Below are 14514 nucleotides of genomic sequence, written 5' to 3'. Positions count from 1 at the left end.
CTAATCCATTTATTGTGAGTACAGGTATTGTATTGAGGTACCTGAAAGTGGAGTGATGTAGTGGAAGTGTGCCTGGCAGTTAACCCAGTGATTTATGGATCGAAACCATCCTCTGCTATTCAGTTTGCTTTTTGCAATGAAGTGCAAACAGAAATATTAAACCATCATTTCATGGGCATGTCTCAGTGCCCTCCGTGATTATTTTTTGACTGCTTCTGTCAGTTTGTACAGGTCATGCTGATTACAGAAGCGAAGCGGAAGCGTGATGTCTACTTTAACCACGTGTACGATCGGTCGAAACAACTCTCTGCTATCCAGTTCTTTTACAGCAAGTGCCCCAGTGGCCTAATGGATAAGGCACTGGCCTTCTAAGCCAGGGATTGTGGGTTCGAGTCCCATCTGGGGTAGATGAATGCAAATTCCTATCGAGGAAGAGAGATCAGCACATAACAAAGAGTTTGATGGATTGAAGCTTTCTGATTCTACTTTTATAAATGAAGTGTAAACAGGGATTCTTTTTTTAAATTGGAGAATTTCATGTGCATGTCTCTGTGCCCTCCTTGATTCTTTTTTTATTACTGCTTCTATCAATCCATATAGGTCATGCTGATCACAGAGTGCCACAGTGGCTTAAGACACTGATCTCCTAATCCATGTATTGTGAATTCAAGTATTGTTTTGGGGTACCTGAAAGTGGAGTGATTTAGTGGAAGTGTGCCTGGCAGTTAACCCAGTGATTTATGGATCGAAACCATCCTCTGCTATTCAGTTTGCTTTTTGCAATGAAGTGCAAACAGAAATATTAAACCATAATTTCATGGGCATGTCTCAGTGCCCTCCGTGATTATTTTTTGACTGCTTCTGTCAGTTTGTACAGGTCATGCTGATTACAGAAGCGAAGCGGAAGCGTGATGTCTACTTTAACCACGTGTAGAATCGGTCAAAAACACTCTGCTATTCAGTTCTTTTAAAGCAAGTCCCCCAGTGGCCTCATGGATAAGGCACTGGCCTTCTAAGCCAGGGATTGTGGGTTCGAGTCCCATCTGGGGTGAATGAATGCAAATTCCTATCGAGGAAGAGAGATCAGCACATAACAAAGAGTTTGATGGATTGAAGCTTTCCGATTCAAATTTTAAAAATGAAGATTTAACAGGGATAAAAAGGAGAATTTCATGGGCATGTCTCTGTGCCCTCCGAAATGCTTTTTTTTTTACAACTGCTTCTATCAGTTCGTATAGGTCATGCTGATCACACATTTCCACAGTGACTTAAGACACTGACCGCCTAATCCATTTATTGTGAGTACAGGTATTGTATTGGGGTACCTGAAAGTGGAGGGATGAAGTGGAAGAGTGCAGGGCAGTTAACCAAGTGATTTAGGGATCGAAAGCATCCTCTGCTATCCAGTTTGCTTTTAGCAATGAAGTGGAAACAGAAGAGAAGAGCTGGGCACATAACAAACAGGTTGATGGATCGAAGCTATCCAATTCTACTTTTAGAAATGAAGTGTAAACAGGGATTTTTTTTTTAAATTGGAGAATTTCATGTGCATGTCTCTGTGCCCTCCGTGATTATTTTTTGACTGCTTCTGTCAGTTTGTACAGGTCATGCTGATTACAGAAGCGAAGCGGAAGCGTGATGTCTACTTTAACCACGTGTACAATCGGTCAAAACCACTCTCTGCTATCCAGTTCTTTTAAAGCAAGTGCCCCAGTGGCCTAATGGATAAGGCACTGGCCTTCTAAGCCAGGGATTGTGGGTTCGAGTCCCATCTGGGGTGGATGAATTCAAATTCCTGTGGATGAAGAGAGAGCCGCATATATCACAGAGTTTGATATGTTGAAGCTTTCCGATTCAATTTTTAGAAATGAAGATTTAACAGGGATAAAAAGGAGAATTTCATGGGCATGTCTCTGTGCCCTCCGAAATGCTTCGTTTTTTTACAACTGCTTCTATCAGTTCGTATAGGTCATGCTGATCACACATTTCCACAGTGACTTAACCTCTTCCCTCTACTCGGGACGCTTGCGTCCCAACTAGAGCTCTGGAAATGCAAATGCGCTACGCTAAATGCTAATAGTATTAGTTAAAACTCAAAAGTTCATTAAAATACACATGCAGGGTATCGAATTAAAGCTACACTCGTTGTGAATCCAGGCAACAAGTCAGATTTTTAAAATGCTTTTCGGCGAAAGCATGAGAAGCTATTATCTGATAGCATGCACCAATACACTACAACACAAAAGCACAGCAGGGGACATAAGCAAAATAATTAGCATTTCGGCGTTACACAAACCGCACAATAAAATAGAAAACAGTCATCACCTTTCACCATCTTCTTTGTTGGCACTCCTAGATGTCCCATAAACACTATTGGGTCTTTATTTAGATTAAATCGGGCCATATAAAGCCAAGATATCGTTATATGTAGACTGTGTGATAAACGAAAAAAACAGCGATTTCACAACGTAACGTCATTTTTTAAAATTCAAAAAGTAGACGATAAACTTTCACAAAACACTTCGAAATACATTTGTAATGCTACTTTAGGTATTAGTAAACGTTAATAAGCGATAAAAATCATCAGGAGGCGATGTAAAAATCATTAGCTGTCGTCTTGGAAAAAATTTCACGAGAGAGCTCTTCCAAATGATCTGGGCGGAGACTGGAGGTAAGTGGTTCCCCTGATTCGGTTCAACCAAGAATCAAAGATGATTCAATTCACAAGACTCTAGACAACATGGGGATGCGTTGGGAGTTGAAACCTCGGTCTTATGTAATTCGGTTCACTGTGAACAATTGCTGGAAGTGGCGCAAGGATATTTATTTCCATTTTCTGTGATCAGGTTTTCCTGCGCTTTCCGATGTAACGCACGTTATGTTATAGCCACAGTCGTGATTTAACCAGTTTTTTAAACGTCCGAGTGTTTTCTATCCACACATTCTAACCATATGAACGTACTATATTCCTGGCATGAGTAGCAGGGCGCTGAAATGTTGCGCGATTTTTAACAAAATGTTCAAAAAAGTAGAGGGTAGGAGCAACAGGACACTGACCGCCTAATCCATTTATTGTGAGTACAGGTATTGTATTGAGGTACCTGAAAGTGGAGTGATGTAGTGGAAGTGTGCCTGGCAGTTAACCCAGTGATTTATGGATCGAAACCATCCTCTGCTATTCAGTTTGCTTTTTGCAATGAAGTGCAAACAGAAATATTAAACCATCATTTCATGGGCATGTCTCAGTGCCCTCCGTGATTATTTTTTGACTGCTTCTGTCAGTTTGTACAGGTCATGCTGATTACAGAAGCGAAGCGGAAGCGTGATGTCTACTTTAACCACGTGTACGATCGGTCGAAACAACTCTCTGCTATTCAGTTCTTTTAAAGCAAGTGCCCCAGTGGCCTAATGGATAAGGCACTGGCCTTCTAAGCCAGGGATTGTGGGTTCGAGTCCCATCTGGGGTGGATGAATGCAAATTCCTATCGAGGAAGAGAGATCAGCACATAACAAAGAGTTTGATGGATTGAAGCTTTCCGATTCAAATTTTAAAAATGAAGATTTAACAGGGATAAAAAGGAGAATTTCATGGGCATGTCTCTGTGCCCTCCGAAATGCTTTTTTTTTTTACAACTGCTTCTATCAGTTCGTATAGGTCATGCTGATCACACATTTCCACAGTGACTTAAGACACTGACCGCCTAATCCATTTATTGTGAGTACAGGTATTGTATTGGGGTACCTGAAAGTGGAGGGATGAAGTGGAAGAGTGCAGGGCAGTTAACCAAGTGATTTAGGGATCGAAAGCATCCTCTGCTATCCAGTTTGCTTTTAGCAATGAAGTGGAAACAGAAGAGAAGAGCTGGGCACATAACAAACAGGTTGATGGATCGAAGCTATCCAATTCTACTTTTAGAAATGAAGTGTAAACAGGGATTCTTTTTTTAAATTGGAGAATTTCATGTGCATGTCTCTGTGCCCTCCTTGATTCTTTTTTATTACTGCTTCTATCAATCCATATAGGTCATGCTGATCACAGAGTGCCACAGTGGCTTAAGACACTGATCTCCTAATCCATCTATTGTGAATTCAAGTATTGTTTTGGGGTACCTGAAAGTGGAGTGATTTAGTGGAAGTGTGCCTGGCAGTTAACCCAGTGATTTATGGATCGAAACCATCCTCTGCTATTCAGTTTGCTTTTTGCAATGAAGTGCAAACAGAAATATTAAACCATAATTTCATGGGCATGTCTCAGTGCCCTCCGTGATTATTTTTTGACTGCTTCTGTCAGTTTGTACAGGTCATGCTGATTACAGAAGCGAAGCGGAAGCGTGATGTCTACTTTAACCACGTGTACGATCGGTCAAAACCACTCTCTGCTATCCAGTTCTTTTAAAGCAAGTGCCCCAGTGGCCTAATGGATAAGGCACTGGCCTTCTAAGCCAGGGATTGTGGGTTCGAGTCCCATCTGGGGTGGATGAATTCAAATTCCTGTGGATGAAGAGAGAGCCGCATATATCACAGAGTTTGATGGGTTGAAGCTTTCCGATTCAATTTTTAGAAATGAAGATTTAACAGGGCTAAAAAAGGAGAATTTCATGGGCATGTCTCTGTGCCCTCCGAAATGCATTTTTTTTTTACAACTGCTTCTATCAGTTCGTATAGGTCATGCTGATCACACATTTCCACAGTGACTTAAGACACTGACCGCCTAATCCATTTATTGTGAGTACAGGTATTGTATTGGGGTACCTGAAAGTGGAGGGATGAAGTGGAAGAGTGCAGGGCAGTTAACCAAGTGATTTAGGGATCGAAAGCATCCTCTGCTATCCAGTTTGCTTTTAGCAATGAAGTGGAAACAGAAGAGAAGAGCTGGGCACATAACAAACAGGTTGATGGATCGAAGCTATCCAATTCTACTTTTAGAAATGAAGTGTAAACAGGGATTTTTTTTTTAAATTGGAGAATTTCATGTGCATGTCTCTGTGCCCTCCGTGATTCTTTTTTTATTACTGCTTCTATCAATCCATATAGGTCATGCTGATCACAGAGTGCCACAGTGGCTTAAGACACTGATCTCCTAATCCATGTATTGTGAATTCAAGTATTGTTTTGGGGTACCTGAAAGTGGAGTGATGTAGTGGAAGTGTGCCTGGCAGTTAACCCAGTGATTTACGGATCGAAACCATCCTCTGCTATTCAGTTTGCTTTTTGCAATGAAGTGCAAACAGAAATATTAAACCATAATTTCATGGGCATGTCTCAGTGCCCTCCGTGATTATTTTTTGACTGCTTCTGTCAGTTTGTACAGGTCATGCTGATTACAGAAGCGAAGCGGAAGCGTGATGTCTACTTTAACCACGTGTAGAATCGGTCGAAAACACTCTCTGCTATTCAGTTCTTTTAAAGCAAGTGCCCCAGTGTCCTAATGGATAAGGCACTGGCCTTCTAAGCCAGGGATTGTGGGTTCAAGTCCCATCTGGGGTGAATGAATGCAAATTCCTATCGAGGAAGAGAGATCAGCACATAACAAAGAGTTTGATGGATTGAAGCTTTCCATTTAAAAATGAAGATTTAACAGGGATAAAAAGGAGAATTTCATGGGCATGTCTCTGTGCCCTCCGAAATGCTTTGTTTTTTTACAACTGCTTCTATCAGTTCGTATAGGTCATGCTGATCACACATTTCCACAGTGACTTAACCTCTTCCCTCTACTCGGGACGCTTGCGTCCCAACTAGAGCTCTGGAAATGCAAATGCGCTACGCTAAATGCTAATAGTATTAGTTAAAACTCAAAAGTTCATTAAAATACACATGCAGGGTATCGAATTAAAGCTACACTCGTTGTGAATCCAGGCAACAAGTCAGATTTTTAAAATGCTTTTCGGCGAAAGCATGAGAAGCTATTATCTGATAGCATGCACCAATACACTACAACACAAAAGCACAGCAGGGGACATAAGCAAAATAATTAGCATTTCGGCGTTACACAAACCGCACAATAAAATAGAAAACAGTCATCACCTTTCACCATCTTCTTTGTTGGCACTCCTAGATGTCCCATAAACACTATTGGGTCTTTATTTCGATTAAATCGGGCCATATAAAGCCAAGATATCGTTATATGTAGACTGTGTGATAAACGAAAAAAACAGCGATTTCACAACGTAACGTCATTTTTTAAAATTCAAAAAGTAGACGATAAACTTTCACAAAACACTTCGAAATACGTTTGTAATGCTACTTTAGGTATTAGTAAACGTTAATAAGCGATAAAAATCATCAGGAGGCGATGTAAAAATCATTAGCTGTCGTCTTGGAAAAAATTTCACGAGAGAGCTCTTCCAAATGATCTGGGCGGAGACTGGAGGTAAGTGGTTCCCCTGATTCGGTTCAACCAAGAATCAAAGATGATTCAATTCACAAGACTCTAGACAACATGGGGATGCGTTGGGAGTTGAAACCTCGGTCTTATGTAATTCGGTTCACTGTGAACAATTGCTGGAAGTGGCGCAAGGATATTTATTTCCATTTTCTGTGATCAGGTTTTCCTGCGCTTTCCGATGTAACGCACGTTATGTTATAGCCACAGTCGTGATTTAACCAGTTTTTTAAACGTCCGAGTGTTTTCTATCCACACATTCTAACCATATGAACGTACTATATTCCTGGCATGAGTAGCAGGGCGCTGAAATGTTGCGCGATTTTTAACAAAATGTTCAAAAAAGTAGAGGGTAGGAGCAACAGGACACTGACCGCCTAATCCATTTATTGTGAGTACAGGTATTGTATTGAGGTACCTGAAAGTGGAGTGATGTAGTGGAAGTGTGCCTGGCAGTTAACCCAGTGATTTATGGATCGAAACCATCCTCTGCTATTCAGTTTGCTTTTTGCAATGAAGTGCAAACAGAAATATTAAACCATCATTTCATGGGCATGTCTCAGTGCCCTCCGTGATTATTTTTTGACTGCTTCTGTCAGTTTGTACAGGTCATGCTGATTACAGAAGCGAAGCGGAAGCGTGATGTCTACTTTAACCACGTGTACGATCGTTTCGAAACAACTCTCTGCTATCCAGTTCTTTTACAGCAAGTGCCCCAGTGGCCTAATGGATAAGGCCATTAACTGGCCTTCTAACCCAGGGATTGTGGGTTCGAGTCCCATCTGGGGTAGATGAATGCAAATTCCTATCGAGGAAGAGAGATCAGCACATAAGAAAGAGTTTGATGGATTGAAGCTTTGTGATTCTACTTTTAGAAATGAAGTGTAAACAGGGATTCTTTTTTTAAATTGGAGAATTTCATGTGCATGTCTCTGTGCCCTCCTTGATTCTTTTTTTATTACGGCTTCTATCAATCCATATAGGTCATGCTGATCACAGAGTGCCACAGTGGCTTAAGACACTGATCTCCTAATCCATGTATTGTGAATTCAAGTATTGTTTTGGGGTACCTGAAAGTGGAGTGATTTAGTGGAAGTGTGCCTGGCAGTTAACCCAGTGATTTATGGATCGAAACCATCCTCTGCTATTCAGTTTGCTTTTTGCAATGAAGTGCAAACAGAAATATTAAACCATAATTTCATGGGCATGTCTCAGTGCCCTCCGTGATTATTTTTTGACTGCTTCTGTCAGTTTGTACAGGTCATGCTGATTACAGAAGCGAAGCGGAAGCGTGATGTCTACTTTAACCACGTGTAGAATCGGTCAAAAACACTCTCTGCTATTCAGTTCTTTTAAAGCAAGTCCCCCAGTGGCCTCATGGATAAGGCACTGGCCTTCTAAGCCAGGGATTGTGGGTTCGAGTCCCATCTGGGGCGAATGAATGCAAATTCCTATCGAGGAAGAGATCAGCACATAACAAAGAGTTTGATGGATTGAAGCTTTCCGATTCAAATTTTAAAAATGAAGATTTAACAGGGATAAAAAGGAGAATTTCATGGGCATGTCTCTGTGCCCTCCGAAATGCTTCGTTTTTTTACAACTGCTTCTATCAGTTCGTATAGGTCATGCTGATCACACATTTCCACAGTGACTTAACCTCTTCCCTCTACTCGGACGCTTGCGTCCCAACTAGAGCTCTGAAATGCAAATGCGCTACGCTAAATGCTAATAGTATTAGTTAAAACTCAAAAGTTCATTAAAATACACATGCAGGGTATCGAATTAAAGCTACACTCGTTGTGAATCCAGGCAACAAGTCAGATTTTTAAAATGCTTTTCGGCGAAAGTATGAGAAGCTATTATCTGATAGCATGCACCAATACACTACAACACAAAAGCACAGCAGGGGACATAAGCAAAATAATTAGCATTTCGGCGTTACACAAACCGCACAATAAAATAGAAAACAGTCATCACCTTTCACCATCTTCTTTGTTGGCACTCCTAGATGTCCCATAAACACTATTGGGTCTTTATTTCGATTAAATCGGGCCATATAAAGCCAAGATATCGTTATATGTAGACTGTGTGATAAACGAAAAACAGCGATTTCACAACGTAACGTCATTTTTTAAAATTCAAAAAGTAGACGATAAACTTTCACAAAACACTTCGAAATACGTTTGTAATGCTACTTTAGGTATTAGTAAACGTTAATAAGCGATAAAAATCATCAGGAGGCGATGTAAAAATCATTAGCTGTCGTCTTGGAAAAATTTCACGAGAGAGCTCTTCCAAATGATCTGGGCGGAGACTGGAGGTAAGTGGTTCCCTGATTCGGTTCAACCAAGAATCAAAGATGATTCAATTCACAAGACTCTAGACAACATGGGGATGCGTTGGGAGTTGAAACCTCGGTCTTATGTAATTCGGTTCACTGTGAACAATTGCTGGAAGTGGCGCAAGGATATTTATTTCCATTTTCTGTGATCAGGTTTTCCTGCGCTTTCCGATGTAACGCACGTTATGTTATAGCCACAGTCGTGATTTAACCAGTTTTTTAAACGTCCGAGTGTTTTCTATCCACACATTCTAACCATATGAACGTACTATATTCCTGGCATGAGTAGCAGGGCGCTGAAATGTTGCGCGATTTTTAACAAAATGTTCAAAAAGTAGAGGGTAGGAGCAACAGGACACTGACCGCCTAATCCATTTATTGTGAGTACAGGTATTGTATTGAGGTACCTGAAAGTGGAGTGATGTAGTGGAAGTGTGCCTGGCAGTTAACCCAGTGATTTATGGATCGAAACCATCCTCTGCTATTCAGTTTGCTTTTTGCAATGAAGTGCAAACAGAAATATTAAACCATCATTTCATGGGCATGTCTCAGTGCCCTCCGTGATTATTTTTTGACTGCTTCTGTCAGTTTGTACAGGTCATGCTGATTACAGAAGCGAAGCGGAAGCGTGATGTCTACTTTAACCACGTGTACGATCGGTCGAAACAACTCTCTGCTATCCAGTTCTTTTACAGCAAGTGCCCCAGTGGCCTAATGGATAAGGCACTGGCCTTCTAAGCCAGGGATTGTGGGTTCGAGTCCCATCTGGGGTGGATGAATGCAAATTCCTATCGAGGAAGAGAGATCAGCACATAACAAAGAGTTTGATGGATTGAAGCTTTCTGATTCTACTTTTAGAAATGAAGTGTAAACAGGGATTCTTTTTTTAAATTGGAGAATTTCATGTGCATGTCTCTGTGCCCTCCTTGATTCTTTTTTTATTACTGCTTCTATCAATCCATATAGGTCATGCTGATCACAGAGTGCCACAGTGGCTTAAGACACTGATCTCCTAATCCATGTATTGTGAATTCAAGTATTGTTTTGGGGTACCTGAAAGTGGAGTGATGTAGTGGAAGTGTGCCTGGCAGTTAACCCAGTGATTTACGGATCGAAACCATCCTCTGCTATTCAGTTTGCTTTTTGCAATGAAGTGCAAACAGAAATATTAAACCATAATTTCATGGGCATGTCTCAGTGCCCTCCGTGATTATTTTTTGACTGCTTCTGTCAGTTTGTACAGGTCATGCTGATTACAGAAGCGAAGCGGAAGCGTGATGTCTACTTTAACCACGTGTAGAATCGGTCAAAAACACTCTCTGCTATTCAGTTCTTTTAAAGCAAGTCCCCCAGTGGCCTCATGGATAAGGCACTGGCCTTCTAAGCCAGGGATTGTGGGTTCGAGTCCCATCTGGGGTGGATGAATGCGAATTCCTGTCGAGGAAGAGAGATCAGCACATAACTAAGAGTTTGAAGGATTGAAGCTTTCCGATTCAAATTTTAAAAATGAAGATTTAACAGGGATAAAAAGGAGAATTTCATGGGCATGTCTCTGTGCCCTCCGAAATGCTTCGTTTTTTTACAACTGCTTCTATCAGTTCGTATAGGTCATGCTGATCACACATTTCCACAGTGACTTAAGACACTGACCGCCTAATCCATTTATTGTGAGTACAGGTATTGTATTGGGGTAACTGAAAGTGGAGGGATGAAGTGGAAGAGTGCAGGGCAGTTAACCAAGTGATTTAGGGATCGAAAGCATCCTCTGCTATCCAGTTTGCTTTTAGCAATGAAGTGGAAACAGAAGAGAAGAGCTGGGCACATAACAAACAGGTTGATGGATCGAAGCTATCCAATTCTACTTTTAGAAATGAAGTGTAAACAGGGATTTTTTTTTAAATTGGAGAATTTCATGTGCATGTCTCTGTGCCCTCCGTGATTATTTTTTGACTGCTTCTGTCAGTTTGTACAGGTCATGCTGATTACAGAAGCGAAGCGGAAGCGTGATGTCTACTTTAACCACGTGTACGATCGGTCAAAACCACTCTCTGCTATCCAGTTCTTTTAAAGCAAGTGCCCCAGTGGCCTAATGGATAAGGCCTTCTAAGCCAGGGATTGTGGGTTCGAGTCCCATCTGGGGTGGATGAATTCAAATTCCTGTGGATGAAGAGAGAGCCGCACATATCACAGAGTTTGATGGGTTGAAGCTTTCCGATTCAATTTTTAGAAATGAAGATTTAACAGGGATAAAAAAGGAGAATTTCATGGGCATGTCTCTGTGCCCTCCGAAATGCATTTTTTTTTACAACTGCTTCTATCAGTTCGTATAGGTCATGCTGATCACACATTTCCACAGTGACTTAAGACACTGACCGCCTAATCCATTTATTGTGAGTTCAGGTATTGTATTGGGGTAACTGAAAGTGGAGGGATGAAGTGGAAGAGTGCAGGGCAGTTAACCAAGTGATTTAGGGATCGAAAGCATCCTCTGCTATCCAGTTTGCTTTTAGCAATGAAGTGCAAACAGAAGAGAAGAGCTGGGCACATAACAAACAGGTTGATGGATCGAAGCTATCCAATTCTACTTTTAGCAATGAAGTGCAAACAGAAATATTAAACCATCATTTCATGGGCATGTCTCAGTGCCCTCCATGATTATTTTTTGACTGCTTCTGTCAGTTTGTACAGGTCATGCTGATTACAGAAGCGAAGCGGAAGCGTGATGTCTACTTTAACCACGTGTAGAATCGGTCAAAAACACTCTCTGCTATTTAGTTCTTTTAAAGCAAGTCCCCCAGTGGCCTCATGGATAAGGCACTGGCCTTCTAAGCCAGGGATTGTGGGTTCGAGTCCCATCTGGGGTGAATGAATGCAAATTCCTATCGAGGAAGAGAGATCAGCACATAACAAAGAGTTTGATGGATTGAAGCTTTCCGATTCAAATTTTAAAAAATGAAGATTTAACAGGGATAAAAGGAGAATTTCATGGGCATGTCTCTGTGCCCTCCGAAATGCTTCGTTTTTACAACTGCTTCTATCAGTTCGTATAGGTCATGCTGATCACACATTTCCACAGTGACTTAAGACACTGACCGCCTAATCCATTTATTGTGAGTACAGGTATTGTATTGGGGTAACTGAAAGTGGAGGGATGAAGTGGAAGAGTGCAGGGCAGTTAACCAAGTGATTTAGGGATCGAAAGCATCCTCTGCTATCCAGTTTGCTTTTAGCAATGAAGTGCAAACAGAAGAGAAGAGCTGGGCACATAACAAACAGGTTGATGGATCGAAGCTATCCAATTCTACTTTTAGAAATGAAGTGTAAACAGGGATTTTTTTTTTAAATTGGAGAATTTCATGTGCATGTCTCTGTGCCCTCCGTGATTATTTTTTGACTGCTTCTGTCAGTTTGTACAGGTCATGCTGATTACAGAAGCGAAGCGGAAGCGTGATGTCTACTTTAACCACGTGTACGATAGGTCAAAACCACTCTCTGCTATCCAGTTCTTTTAAAGCAAGTGCCCCAGTGGCCTAATGGATAAGGCCTTCTAAGCCAGGGATTGTGGGTTCGAGTCCCATCTGGGGTGGATGAATGCAAGTTCCCATGGAGGAAGAGATATCAGCACATAACACGGAGTTTGATGGGTTGAAGCTTTCCTATTAAATTTTTAGAAATGAAGATTTAACAGGGATAAAAAAGGAGAATTTCATGGGCATGTCTCTGTGCCCTCCGAAATGCATTTTCTTTTTACAACTGCTTCTATCAGTTCGTATAGGTCATGCTGATCACGCATTTCCACAGTGACTTAAGACACTGACCGCCTAATCCATATATTGTGAATTCAAGTATTATTTTGGGATACCTGAAAGTGGAGGGATGATGTGGAAGTGTGCAGGGCAGTTAACCAAGTGATTTAGGGATCGAAACCATCCTCTGCTATCCAGTTTGCTTTTAGCAATGAAGTGCAAACAGAAGAGAAGAGCTGGGCACATAACACAGAGGTTGATGGATCGAAGCTATCCAATTCTACTTTTAGAAATTAAGTGTAAACAGGGATTTTTTTTTAAATTGGAGAATTTCATGTGCATGTCTCTGTGCCCTCCGTGAATCTTTTTTTATTACTGCTTCTATCAATCCATATAGGTCATGCTGATCACAGAGTGCCACAGTGGCTTAAGACACTGATCTCCTAATCCATGTATTGTGAATTCAAGTATTGTTTTGGGGTACCTGAAAGTGGAGTGATGTAGTGGAAGTGTGCCTGGCAGTTAACCCAGTGATTTATGGATTGAAACCATCCTCTGCTATTCAGTTTGCTTTTAGCAATGAAGTGCAAACAGAAATATTAAACCATAATTTCATGGGCATGTCTCAGTGCCCTCCGTGATTATTTTTTGACTGCTTCTGTCAGTTTGTACAGGTCATGCTGATTACAGAAGCGAAGCGGAAGAGTGATGTCTACTTTAACCACTTGTACAATCGGTCGAAACCACTCTCTACTATCCAGTTCTGAAAAGCAAGTGCCCCAGTGGCCTAATGGATAATGCACTTGCCTTCTATGCCAGGGATTGTGGGTTCGAGTCCCATCTGGGGTGGATGAATGCAAATTCCCATGGAGGAAGAGAGATCAGCACATAACACAGAGTTTGATGGATTGAAGCTTTTGTATTAAATTTTTAGAAATGAAGATTTAACAGGGATAAAAAAGGAGAATTTCATGGGCATGTCTCTGTGCCCTCCGAAATGCATTTTCTTTTTACAACTGCTTCTATCAGTTCGTATAGGTCATGCTGATCACACATTTCCACAGTGACTTAAGACACTGACCGCCTAATCCATTTATTGTGAGTTCAAGTATTGTATTGGGGTTCCTGAAAGTGGAGGGATTAAGTGGAAGAGTGCAGGGCAGTTAACCAAGTGATTTAGGGATCGAAACCATCCTCTGCTATCCAGTTTGCTTTTAGCAATGAAGTGCAAACAGAAGAGAAGAGCTGGGCACATAACACAGAGGTTGATGGATCGAAGCTATCCAATTCTACTTTTAGAAATGAAGTGTAAACAGGGATTTTTTTAAATTGGAGAATTTCATGTGCATGTCTCTGTGCCCTCCGTGAATCTTTTTTATTACTGCTTCTATCAATCCATATAGGTCATGCTGATCACAGAGTGCCACAGTGGCTTAAGACACTGATCTCCTATTCCATGTATTGTGAATTCAAGTATTGTTTTGGGGTACCTGAAAGTGGAGTGATGTAGTGGAAGTGTGCCTGGCAGTTAACCCAGTGATTTATGGATCGAAACCATCCTCTGCTATTCAGTTTGCTGTTAGCAATGAAGTGCAAACAGAAATATTAAACCATAATTTCACGGGCATGTCTCAGTGCCCTCCGTGATTATTTTTTGACAGCTTCTGTCAGTTTGTACAGGTCATGCTGATTACAGAAGCGAAGCGGAAGCGTGATGTCTACTTTAACCACGTGTACGATCGGTCGAAACCACTCTCTGCTATCCAGTTCTTTTAACCTCTTAAGTCGACCCTCTACTTTTTGAACATTCTGTTAAAAATCGCGCAACATTTCAGCGCCCTGCTACTCATGCCAGGAATATAGTATATGCATTTGCTTAGTCTGTGGATAGAAAACACTCAGACGTTTAAAAAACTGGTTAAATCACTGCTGTGGCTTTACCAGAACGGCATTTACATCGAAAAGCACAGGAAAAACTGATCACTGAAAATGGGAAAATATATCCATGCGCTACTTGATCCCATTGATAAACGTGAACCACAATT

General features: G+C 41.2%; 5 non-coding genes across 5 annotated transcripts; all 5 read left to right on the top strand.

Moving 5' to 3' along the window:
• Nucleotides 1-334: 334 nt before the first annotated feature.
• On the top strand, nt 335-407 carry trnar-ucu (transfer RNA arginine (anticodon UCU)). Its single transcript has one exon. It is a non-coding gene; the product is annotated as a tRNA-Arg (tRNA).
• Nucleotides 408-1707: 1300 nt separating this feature from the next.
• On the top strand, nt 1708-1780 carry trnar-ucu (transfer RNA arginine (anticodon UCU)). The gene has a single exon. It is a non-coding gene; the product is annotated as a tRNA-Arg (tRNA).
• Nucleotides 1781-3394: 1614 nt separating this feature from the next.
• trnar-ucu (transfer RNA arginine (anticodon UCU)) lies at nt 3395-3467 on the top strand. The gene has a single exon. It is a non-coding gene; the product is annotated as a tRNA-Arg (tRNA).
• Nucleotides 3468-4403: 936 nt separating this feature from the next.
• trnar-ucu (transfer RNA arginine (anticodon UCU)) lies at nt 4404-4476 on the top strand. The gene has a single exon. It is a non-coding gene; the product is annotated as a tRNA-Arg (tRNA).
• A 4947-nt stretch (nt 4477-9423) lies between these two features.
• trnar-ucu (transfer RNA arginine (anticodon UCU)) lies at nt 9424-9496 on the top strand. The gene has a single exon. It is a non-coding gene; the product is annotated as a tRNA-Arg (tRNA).
• Nucleotides 9497-14514: the final 5018 nt, after the last annotated feature.

This window comes from Oncorhynchus nerka, linkage group LG8, assembly GCF_034236695.1.
Source record: "Oncorhynchus nerka isolate Pitt River linkage group LG8, Oner_Uvic_2.0, whole genome shotgun sequence".
Classification (NCBI taxonomy): domain Eukaryota; kingdom Metazoa; phylum Chordata; class Actinopteri; order Salmoniformes; family Salmonidae; genus Oncorhynchus; species Oncorhynchus nerka.
Note: the sequence above shows the minus strand (reverse complement) of the source record. Positions and strands in the feature narration are given on the sequence as shown.